Below are 12295 nucleotides of genomic sequence, written 5' to 3' on the forward strand. Positions count from 1 at the left end.
TAAACAGTTATTGGGCCTAGCCCCTGAGGTACCTGAAAACACAGCAAGACATAAATGATTTATGAATGCTGAAATTAAACATGGAATGAAACCAGTCTGAAGTAATGTCAGAAAGATCTTTGTCGAAGTATATTTTCATTGAAAGAATTTGGAGAAGGAAAGGAACAGCAACAACTGATTAGTTCACAAGCAACACAAAAACAGTTAAAGTATCATTTGACACACTCAAATCCATTTCTAAGTTTCTGGAGAACCATTCAGGTGTAGTATTTTCTCACTGCTTATTTCCTGAAGTGCCCATAATATAATAGACATTGTCTGAACATGGAGAGCACCAGTCCACTCACTAGTGATCTGAAAATCCAAAATTCTGGTCTGAAATTAATTCTTACTCTAATTCTACACATATATTTATGAAGCTGAATAATGCTTAATTAAAAATAAACTGGTATAAATTAATAACATTGCCTCTTCATTGCAGGAGTTGCAATTACAAGTTTTAATTATGACAATTATCACAAATCAAAAAGCTTAACTATGAAGGGCTAAACTGAACTAAGAAATAGAGCATAGCCTTTCCCAAGTGAGGAAGGCCGAGGATTAGTAACTAAAAAAATAGATAGTTGAGGCTCTTGGATAAATGTCATTTAATTCTCAACAGAAAGCAAATAAAAATTAAAAAACTATCAGACATAAAAATATATATGCATATAAATGTATACACATGCACATACATCCATATATATACACACATACATGTATACATATATATGTATCTGGACTGAAGGATACATGAATAAATTCAAAGGTGCTAAGAACCTCAGAGTGAGAAAATCTAAAATGTCAAAGTGAACAGTGAAATCTCTCAAAATACGCAGTTTTCTATGACTTTATAATGACAGATCCAAAACTAATTGAAGACATTCCATATACAATTTCCTGGAACTCTGAAGCATATAAATGAGTAAAGTTGCAAAAGAATTAAAGCTGAAAAACATAGCTGTATATTTTCCACTGTTCATATCCAGCTCTTCTATCTCAATAAATAAATTGTATTTCAAGCAATCATTTCTTTACTTATGTAACATTATTTTTTCCTCTTCTTCTTACTAAGGAATATGTATCATGTGTCAGCCTTGTTTCCTTTTCCAACCACACATTAACCTCTATCTTCTGAGTGCATACATAAGAGAGGGGAAGGACTTCTTTGTTTCAAAATCTTCCCTCCCATTGAAGAATGCCAAAGGTATAGAGTCAGAAATCCACCAAGGTTTTTTGGGGTTGTTTGGTTGGTTGGTCTTGTTTCATTTTAAATCCTGCCTATAGCTAGCATTATTTCTGGAAAAACTGAACATTGCCTGGGACCACTTTCACTTTTTCATGGATCCTCCAGTAACTGCAGAACCTACTCTGAAAGAAATGTTCTAAGCTCAGTGACTTTCTGATAGTTCCCTGCTAAGGAACCAGAAGAGATTAAGCCTAAATTCAAATGAAAACAAAACACTGCCCATAGATAGCTGTGGGCTTTCAGTTGCTCTCTTGGGAAACTTGTTACAGTTTCTGGAAGAGTAGAGCCAAAAAAGTAGTGCTTCCCAAAATATTACTTTCCAGTTTTGTTCATTTTCTGCACATTACTTTTGTAATGTTATTGTTATTGATGGTGTAGCAATCAAGGAATTGTGCTGTTTTGTGATAGGTACAACACAGACAAGTAGCAAAATCTCCCTGTTCCTGAGGATTCACAGCCTAGCTGTCAAATAGGATGTTGCAGGTGCACAAGGCAGACAATGAAGTTGATGTTGGCTGGGAAAAGAAGAGAAATAAAATGGGATGAGCAGAAAAGCTGACTCTCTTCTAAGGCTACCAAGCAGTTGTGATTTGTAGGCACAGCAGCTGAAAGAGAAGATTTAAGAGAGGATTAAACAACACAGCAGATATTCCCATCAAACTATATGATCTTTTTACTTTAATTCATTTTTGGGACTAAACTCTTTGACAGTTTTTTGTGAGTGAAAAATGAGTCAGTTCCTCAGAAAAGAACAATAAGACCTAATGGAAATGACCGACTTCTAGACTGGAACAAAGGGGAACTGTCATCTTGTCACCTTTCCCAGCACTTCAAGGGACAATGAAAAACCTGTACATTCTTAGGACAAGCTTCAGCTAAGCTAAACATATCACCTATCTATCTGACTTGCAAGCATCCCTGTAAGTTAGGAATTGATGCGCACTAACACAGCACTGTTAGAAACCTGGAACTAACACAACATAGAAATTCTACCACCAGAGTATTTATAGATGGTAATTAATAGCACAAACCACTCAGATATCCAAGCAGGTATAGGAAAATCAGGGGGAAAAGCACATTGTTTGTGCATACCACATCTCTGATAAGGCTTACATTAAGAAATATTTTAGATAAAGACTCAGGGAAGGATAGTCTTCATCAGCACTTGCAGAGGAGGATTTAGGTTAGAGGCTATGCATCGGGAATATTTTTTCATATTATTCACAAGGAGCAATAAGTCTATTAAAAGTTAATGCGATAGGAAATTGGAAATTGTACAGCAACTTCTGTGTAGTGAAACTCATCTTTTTAAAGTAAGTTCTGAAGGCAAAGAGGAATAAATCTTTATCAGTCTTGTGATGCCAGAAAACCAAGAAGATCTGTGGCCTGTATAGTTAGTCCACAGTTGTTACATGGATGGGTCTTTGTTTGAAGAAGTGACATGAATGTCAGAAACAAATGAATGTCACTGGTCGCATTTCAGTTTTTTCACAGGAATGTAGCACAGGAATGATCCTTTTTCCTCATAGAGTCTATCACTGTATAAATTCTTGCATGAACTGCTGCAGCACTATCTCAAAACCTGTGAAGGCTTCACTCCCCTGCTATTCCCGTAGCTCCAGGAGTGCAGAAGAGAATGTAAACACAGAGCTTTCCTCTCCCCAAACTCTACTACAGAAGGGCAGATTCCCTTTTGAAATCTATAAAAAATGGCACCTAGGGGCCCCAAGACCGGAGGTGGGCGTACAGTCATACCAGTAAACCTGCTTGAGGCTGTCAGACTACTAAAGCCTTACATTTTTGTGGTGAATCATTTTCAGATACAGCCAGGATGAAATAGTCTCATGAGACAGGATTTAATATCGAAGGTTCACAAAAAATACCTAAATGAAGCCAAACTCCTGTACAGAAAAGGCCTCAACTGATGTTTCGCCAAACCAGGAAATGCCTGTAAAGAAACACACATGCACTAAAAACAGCCATCCCCAGGGCCCTCTGAAAGAGCCATGGTGGAGACAGGATAGCACAGCCAGCTGCAAGCACACTCCAGAACTGACCCACATCTACAATACCACTGCAGAAAAGAAGCTGGCAAAGCAAGGGTTAAACATGCTCCCAACAGCTAGAACGCAACTGAGTGAAAAGAGAAGCAATATTTACTTTGTGACCCTGTTACTCTCTGGTCAGATATACAGAGCTAACTGTATTTTAAAAGGAAATCCACAGCTGGTAGTCCAGGGTACCACTGTTGTGACCTAATTAACTGAAGGTCTGAACCTAATATGGGGTTGAATACCTCGGTTCATACTGAATAAATTACAAAAGCTCGCAGGATAATCTGGGGGAGTATTTTATCATCCATGAGAGCCACTCAACAATGCATGTGCGAGCGCTGTGCAAAGGCCAGCCCCATGCCGTCACCCCACACCCTGCACATTGGGACACGGGACACGGGGAGCCGAGGTGACCTCCCCACGGCTGCTCAGCAGGCTATTTCTGGGGCTCACACTACTGCTCCCTGGGACCAGCTGAGCTTTCTTATTTTATGGCCCCAGCAACATCCTAATTCTTCCAAAATCCGCAGCCTACTTTCCTATTTGTTACAGTGGCACCTGCTGGCAACAGCACAGGCAAAAGCAGATTTCTTACTGTTGGACTAAGCAGATAAGTTTAATTATGACCCAAGGTGTGCAGTATTTCATTTCTCTCTCTCTCACCCTCTCACCCTCGCTTTGGGTCTAATATAACACATTATACAGAACACAAGGAGGCTTGTTAGATTACTGTTGGAAGATGCAAGAATTGGTTAATTTTGCACCGTTTCTCCCTGTCATTATAATCTTTGCCACAAGAATGGCTACATTCTGTGAAATGTTCTGTTCTCAGTGCAGTCATTGTCATGTGAATGAGCTATCACAGAATCCTAATGCCTGAGATGTTTTATTCTTACATTCGTGACATTTGTATTTCAGTGACAAAAGCTTCAGCAAGAAAAGGGAATAGAGGAAATTTAATCCAGTCTCTTGATCATTTTTAAATTCTAATTTTATGTTCTTTTCCTTCCTAGATGCTACAGCACAGTTTCCTTCATATGTAAGAAGTCTGTATTTAGAGTAAGAATGAACTGATGAAATCAAACCTCTGGGATGTTTGTATTTTAATGGTTTCTGCATTAAAGACACTGCATCAGTGCAAATTGCTGAGAGTTAGGAAAGGTGAAAACCAAGGAATATTTGCTAGTCATTTTTTGCCACTTATAGTGTATGTGTTCTGTTAAAACTCTGATGAGCTGGAGCTTGTATTGCACCAGTATATAATAAAAGATCAATTATTTTCAGACATTGATATCAGCCAATGGGGTAGTTGAAACTAATATCAGAGGTAATCAGGCCAGGAAAGAGCATCACAAATCACTCTAAATGTGCAGTAATGCAACATTTAGCATGCTCTTCTGCTTTGCTGATTTCAGTGGCAAAAATTACTGTTGATTTTAATGGAACCAGGATCAGGACCTCAGTCCAAAATCTCCTACCCAGTTTCAGTCTTTCTGTCAAGCCACTCTGAATTGGCTTGCATGAGTAACAGTTTAGACATCTCAATCTCAAATATTTTTTTTAAGCTCACCTTGCTGTTTCTGCTGATCCTGGAAAATGTAACATTTAGCAGGCAATTTTGTAGGGGTTCCTTAGTATACACACCAAGGGGTAAATTATTATAGCATAACAAACAAAACATTCAGATCAGCAGGAGGAGGAAGGGATTCTGTTTGTTTTTTTTCCAGCCATGGGTACAAAATAATTGTTCTTCAATGGTCTTTCTTCCAGCGTGACCATAAAAAGGTGTCTGAGCTGTCAAAATGGTATTCGGATGGCTGACTGTCAAAGATCTGCTACAGCATCACAACTGGAGATTTTAATTGCATTTAGACATCACACTGAAAAGTTATGAGTACATTTTCTCCCTCTCCCTCTTACATACACATATTCTTTCAGAGTGTAAGCTTATATATTTACATATATTTTCACAGCTTCAAAATTGTATAATATTTTAATCTGTCTGCATGTCATGTAATAGTATCCCCCTCACTTTCTCTCTTCTTAAATAAATGTTTGCAGATTTCACTTTTGATACCAGAACAGCAAGGCCTCATTATTTCTTATTTCCAGAGGTTACAGAGTTTTAAAGTTAAAATGTAATCTTTGAGATAGTTTCATTTGCCTAGCCTAACCTCTATGATCAAATGAGTACCTTTTTTACTTTTCAAAATACTAGGATCTCAGGACCCATGCATTCTCTTAATCATTGCTCAATTTCTTTTATCCGTGTTCCTTTTTTCCCTACACTCATAACAAGACTGAAGCTCAGACCTGCAAGATCTGAACTCTAGTCCATATTTTTAAAGTCATGGTTCTATAGATAATATATTTTTTTGATTTTAGTTCACAGGTAACCTACTTAAAGATATCTAGATATGTATTTTAAATTCTTAGATAAAATGTTCAAGTAGTTGATTTTAACTTGCAATAACAAAGAATTCAGAAAAGAAAATCCATAGGGAACAACCTAACAAGTATATGGTTATAGTTTGCTACCTATTTTAGAGGGCTTTATTTTACTGGGAATCTCCCTGTTTTCATGTACTGCCTTTTGGCTTCAGTTTTCCTTTGATATTTGTCTTTATAATGAAAAAAATAAAATGGAGACTTATGTTAACTAGAGAAAAGCCACTGGGTTTATTATTCTGAATATTAAACCTTTCTATTGAAAATGGATGTTGAGGAGAATAGCTGAGTATTTCTTCCACCATGAATACAATCAGTCTGTGCTGGCAACCTTCAGTTTCCTCATTACTAAAATTAAGTTCACAAGGAAAAAATAAATTAACAAGGTCTGGTGTTTCCCTCATGGCCTTACCCACGGACAGGTTTCAAAAGAGTGATAAGATTTGATCATGCAGACTCTCTATATTTAAATGTTTTGCTACAGCATTGCCAGCTCTAGAATCTGTGATGGAGTAGCATGCCATGGAGGTCCATAGATCCCAAATCTACCTCGATATGCTACTGTGATAAGAGGTAACAGAGGAAACAGGTTTTACCTTCTTTATATGACACCTTGTAAAGCAATAGAAATGCTTTCATTTCAAATGGAACACTTTCTGTACAAGATTTGGGAAGAACAGCATGAAAAGGTTCACCCTGTCCTCCCCTTCCCCGGTTAACAAGCTTCATGTAAGAAATCTATTACAAAACCTGAGCATCATGCAAATTTACTTCCAGTTATGGGTTATTTTGGGGTCCAGGAGAGAAATGAGGTGGTAAACTGACTCCTCGAAGAGAAGTTTGAAATCATATGCCAGTCTCTGGTTTTTGTTCTCTTTAAGCTTGAAGGTAAATCAATGGATGCTTCTCCAGATAGCTTAAACAAACAATACGGGAGTACAAGTCAGACAAAGATGATGTACTTAAGATGGTGCAATGTTTGCTGAAATTTAATCTGATACGGACACTGGAGTTTTTTGGGAGCGAATTTGGGAGAGGAAAAATGGCAGGGAACACATTTTAGGACTACCTTTTTACTCCTTTTCTTGTGGCTCATTCAATCTCTTTTTAATTCAGTCTTATTATTAATCTTATTCAACTTGGGGAAGATCTTTAGAATTGCACTGTAGCTCCCGTTATAGTATATTATAATTTCCTAAGTGTACTGATATTTTTTCCTAAACAATGTGAATATTCCACATAGCCTACCTGAGATAAGAAAATATCCTGCTAAAAGTCAATGTACAAGATGATGATTTGAACATCTATTTCATCACAAGACTATCCATCTTGATTCCTTTCATAGCTCTCTTTTTTTTCTCTATATTGTCATGTAATGGTTTTGGCTACCTATATCGGTACCTACCTTTTCTAAACTTAAGAGTCAGTACTGTACTACAAGGTAAAGAAAATTGTAAGTCAGCCTCCTTCAAATGATACAGCTATTTTAAATCATAATTAAAAATCATAATTAAAAAAAATATGCTTGGATTATTTTACTTACTGTCTCTGAGCCTTCTGTGTGCACTCAAACCATGTTTTCAAGTTTTCTTCTATACTGATGAAGACCAGAAACTCAATTTTATTTTTAAATGAAATCTAAGATTATCAGATGATAATTGCTTCCAAGGACTTTAAGTCAGATACCAGTATCATGAGACTTTTGATAAAATCACTGAAGTTGGCAACAACTGAGGAGTCAGGCAGAGAGTATCATATTTTTAATCTCCTTATTATATATATTAAAAAAATCAGCACTACAAGTAATAACAAATATTTTTCCATGATCTTCCTATGTATTCAATTAAACTAACAATAATACCTCCATCTGGTGACTACCTCCATCTGTGCCTCTCAACCTATTAACACCTCAACAATATGCAAGAAGGCAGATGTCCTTGGTTTATAAGCATAGTACACAGAACAGAGGCTCCAGCTATGTACACATCAGTGAAATAAGGATGATAATAATACTCCTACCAAAAGACTGAGAGGGTAAATTAATTATTTTTTTTTCCAAAACACATGGAGATCTTTGCATAAAAACCAGTAAAATTAGAATTTAATGGAGTATCCACATTTATTAAAATAATGGGGGAAAAAAGTTGTCTTTGCATTCTTTTGAGTTAAATACCAATGCAAACATGTTCTGATATGGTTCAGATTTTTTGTCCAACTACTCCCAAATATTCATTCCTCTGTTGGCTTCAGAAGAACCTTCAAATGTCCAAAAAGCTAATTTCATACATCATCTTGCTAAGGTTTAGAAAGCATATTTTCTGCAAGAATATAAGCAACTAAGGGCAATGCTTTGCTTTCTCAACTTGTATTGACTTTAACTGGGAACTGCTTCTCACTTTATTATACCTGAAACAAAGGAGGTCAAAAGAAGGGAGGAAAAAAAAGAAGACGACCAAAGAGGAATTAAACGGATGATTTAGAAAAAAAAAATAAAGGTAAGACAGGAAAGCTGATGTAAATAAAAACATCAAATGAAAAAAAAAAAAAAAAAAAAAAACAGCAAATGAAAAAAACCTAAGAGCTCAAAGTGAAGCAAAGGACACAGAAGCAAAAAGCAAAAATACTGGTAAGGTAGAGGCCTGGGGATTGCCTGAAGAAAAAAAAAGGGACAAAAAAGTCTGCAAAAAAAAGAAAGCAGGAAAGAGGGCGACAGAGGACAGTTGGGACAAAAAAATGAAGACTAGAATCATAATGGTAATAAATATTTTTTTCTCTTTTTAATTTCCCTCAGAGAAGTTACTGCAAAACAACCTATTGCACAATGATGTAGTGATAAATATCAATGATTAAACCTCTTTTGGAAGAAAATTAAATGTGAGTCAATTCCTCTGTTCTGGACCAGACAGTAAGAGTAAGTATATGCTATGTTGCCCAAATAAGAACTTTATAAGTTCTTTATCTTACAAATGCTGTCATAAGAGTTCATAACTTTGTTTCAAAATAGTAAATACCAACCAGTATATGTTTTGGTGGAGCACTAGTTTAACTCATGATAGCAATCCTTGGGTTCCTGATGGGACATGTACTACTCTTATTTTTTCATTTACTTGCCTTTCTTTCACACTAACAAGAGCCAGACCTCCCTGACTGATTCAGAAAGCTTTCACATTCACAATCCTATCAGGAGGGTTTGCACAGCACTGTCCCAGAAAGGCAGGTAAGCAAGACACAAACCAGGTCAGAAGTAGCAGGACACTGGGGGAGCAAATATTGCTAAAACAAAGTCAGAGCTGGAAGGGGCATGGATTTTCTCACAGGGCTCTGAGGGAGTTGTACCTTCATTTTATCAGAGAATAAGCATGTGCTTCTCTTCCTTTTTCTTGCTTTAATATTTGTGTACATCACCTACTTTACTCTCCAGCACCTCTGCTTTGCCAGTAAAGCCAGACTCTTTCATGCCCAAACAACTTGATTAACTTCTGTGATGAGATGACGGGCTTGGTAGATGAGGGAAGAGCAGTGGATATTGTCTACTTGCACTTCAGTAAGGCTTTCAACACTGTCTCCCTTAACATCCTCATAGACAAGCTGATGAAGTAGGGGCTGGATGAGCAAACAGTGTGGTGAATTGAAAACTGGCTGCATAACCAGGCACAGTGATCAGTGGCACAAGGTCCAGTTGGATGCCAGTAAATAGCAGTGTACACTGGCATAAGTATTGGGTCCAATCCTGCTTAACATCTTCATTCATGATCTAAATGATGGGGTAGAGTGTACCCTCGGCAAGTTTGCTGATGACACAATACTGTGATATTAACCCCAACCATCAACTAAGCTCCGCACAGTCACTCGCTCCCTACCCCTGGTGGGATGGGGGAGAGAATTGGAAGAGTGAAAGTGAGAAAACTCATGGGTTGAGATAAAGACTGTTTAAGAGGTGAAGCAAAAACCATGCACAGAAGCAAAGTAAAATAAGGAATTCATTCACCACTTTCCATCGGCAGACAGGTGTTCAGCCATCTCCAGGAAAGCAGAGCTCCATCATGCGTAATGGTTACTCTGGAAGACAAATGCCATCACTCTGAACATCCCCCCTGCCTTCTTCTTACCCCCAGGTTTATATTGTTGAGCATGACATCATATGGTATGGAATATCTCTTTGGCCAGTTGGGGGTCAGCTGTTCTGGCTGTCCCATCCCAGCTTCTCATGCACCCCCAGCCTACTTGCTGGTGGGGTGGCGTGAGAAGCAGAAAAGGCCTTGACTGTATAAGCACTGCTCAGCAATAATGAAAACATCTCTGCATTACCAACACTGTTTCCAGCACAAATCCAAGACATATCCCCATACAGCTGCTATGAAGAAAATTAACTCTAGCCCAACCAAAATCAACACAATATGCCAGAGGGTCATGCTGTCATCCAGAGGGACCTCAACAAGCTGCATAAATGGGATGATAAGAACTTCGTGAAGTTCAAGAAACGGAAGTGCATAGTCCTGCACCTGTGGAGGAACAACCCCACATACTACTATATACTGGGGGCCACTAAGATGGAAAACAGCTTGGCAAAAAAAGGCTTGGTGGACACCAAGTTGAACATGAGCCAGCAATGAGCCCTTGTGACAAAGAAGGTGAATGGTGTCCTGGGCTGCATTAGACAAAACATTACCAGAAGGCTGAAGGATGTGATCCTTCCCCTCTCTAGCCTCCTATCCAGCCCTGGTGAGGCCACACCTGGAGTTCTGGGTCCCATTCTGGGATCCCCAGTACAAGAGAGACATGGACATACTGGACATACTGGCCCATCCAGCTAAGGGCCATGAACATGATTATGGGACTGGAGCATCCTTACTTTGAGGAAAGGCTGAGAGAGCTGGGACTGTTCAACTTGGAGAAGAGAAGGCTCAGGGACAATCTCATCAATAAATACCTAAAGGGAGGGTGCAAAGAGGACAGAGTCAGGCTCTTTCAGTGGTGCCCAGTGACAGGAGAAGAGGCAATAGGCACACACTGAAACAGAGGAGGTTCCTTCTGAACATCAGAAAGCACTTTTTCACTGTGAGGGTGACCGAGCACTGGCACAGGTTGTCCAGGGAGGTTGTGGAGTCTCCATCCTTGGAGATATTCAAAAGCTGTCTGGACATGGTCCTGGGCAATGGGCTTTAGGTGACTGGATGTAGGTTTGAGCAGCAGAGTTGGACCAGGTGACCTCTAGAGGTCCCTTCCTACTTCTACTGTTTTGTGATTGCGTGATTTTTTTAATTTTTCCTTTTTTTTCCCCCAACTTGCTTTCTTAGTAGTGAGAAATGCTCTCTTTACCTTACCTGTAAAGATCTTTGCTGCAGCCTCCAAATACTAAGAAAGTTTACACTTCCATGTAAAAACCACTTCCAAGAAAACAAGTATTCATAAAAGTTAGCTACCAGAGACAAGTGATTTAATTCTGTGTCTTGTTTATTCTTTTATTCTAATTCCAAAGGATTTGGGGCTTCCAAGCTGTGCAGAAAGCTACTTCGGAAGCCAATGATCAGGTCATGTTATAATTAGCTTTCACATCTTCCTTCTCTTTGCCTATCTGATGGCTCGGGTTAGGTCTCTATCTCTGCTGGTGCAGTCCCAAATGGCTTCAGTGACGCTCTGCACTAGTCCTGTTTTGTCCATATGAATCAGATTGCAGGACTGTAAACATTCCAGGTGTGGGCCCTGTGTTTTACATTACTTAGGAAAATGAGTCCTCAATCTAGATTAATTAAAATAATAGGTAACATATAGACAGTCATGTTTGTGTGTGTTTGTCTAAATTAATATTATTCAAACAGTGCGATACTGTAAAATTATTAGTTTCTGAAGAAAACATTAAGCTAGTAATCTTGTATGTTAACAGCATATAGGTTTTATAGGTCCCCTGGGCCCTCTGTTTCATGATGCTAAAACTAAATTTTAAACATAAGTTCCCTCTCTTACATATGTTTTAATTTAAACATGGAAGGTATGGTATATGACCTTGTGCTCATTCCAACAGTTGGATGTTCCTAAACCAAAAGGCCACCCTATTAACAAATTGCCTAATAAAAATATTTTTAGGGAAACTAAGTCAACCGTGAAGACAAGACACAAAAAACTTGCCTGTTACACTACAAAACTGAAAAGCAATACATGAAAAAACATAATAATCTTTTTAAAAAAGTGATTAAAGTGGTAAATTGTGAAGCTTCAGCTCCCTTTGTCAGAAAACACAGAACCTACTTTATACCAATTGCTGCTGGCTTCTGTCTTAATTGGACAATTGCCATTGTGCTCATACTCAGAAATTCTGTATTTCAGTGTTTCAAAGATTGACTGCTGCTGGCTTGCACCCTCCCCCATTCATTCATAGGGAGCTTTGAAAGGTGGTCTGCTTTGACATGTACATCATTAGACAGAAGAAGGGAAGGAAGGTATCAATATCAGAAATGAGCAATAACAGGAAAAGAGTGTGGCAGGAAAAGAAAACAATTAGAAACAG

The sequence above is a fragment of the Strix uralensis genome, chromosome 1, assembly GCF_047716275.1.
Source record: "Strix uralensis isolate ZFMK-TIS-50842 chromosome 1, bStrUra1, whole genome shotgun sequence".
NCBI lineage: Eukaryota > Metazoa > Chordata > Aves > Strigiformes > Strigidae > Strix > Strix uralensis.